We start from the raw sequence: 620 nt of genomic DNA, 5'->3' as shown, positions 1-620 counted from the left end.
CTAGCTCATCAAATGGTGCCTGCAGGGCTCAAGGGTTAAGTAACTGGAGTCTGGCTGGTGGGGATCGCACTGAACAACAGGTGCCTTGAAATAGCTTCCAGCAGGGCTGTGACAGGGAGCCCTGACTGACATGGCTCTGGGTGAGGTATTACTGCGGGTGGCTGGCCAGCCAGCCCTGTGTGCTAATCAGGACAGGTATTCGATAAGGAGCTGCCAGCGGGAGAAGGTCCCCTGTAGGAGAGGGAAGCTGGAGAGGAGGCCCTGGAAAAGGCCCACGCCCCAGGCCACTAGATGGGAAGAGGCAGGCAAGGAGGAGGACGCTAGAGAGAAGAAGCCATGAGGGTCAGAGGTTTGAGGAGAGCTGGGCCTCCCTGGAGGCAGCATCTCTCCTATACAAAAAGCAGGGAAGAACTGAGCAGGGCCTGGGAGGGTGAAGCATCTGCAGAGAATTGAGCCCAAGAAGCGGGGCAGGGAAGTTTTGTTCTGTTTGCCGTGGGACACTGGAGAGTGGAACCGAAGACAAGCCCAGGTGGGGCAGAAGCTCTTGTGTTTTATTAGCACGATTTCTGGGGCGTTGTTGGTTTGAGAAGATGGGGAATGGAAGTGAGTGTCACCTGTCT

Source organism: Mauremys reevesii, linkage group 11, assembly GCF_016161935.1.
Source record: "Mauremys reevesii isolate NIE-2019 linkage group 11, ASM1616193v1, whole genome shotgun sequence".
Lineage (NCBI taxonomy): Eukaryota > Metazoa > Chordata > Testudines > Geoemydidae > Mauremys > Mauremys reevesii.
The sequence above is the reverse complement of the archived record's forward strand: the minus strand, read 5'-3'. Positions refer to the sequence as shown.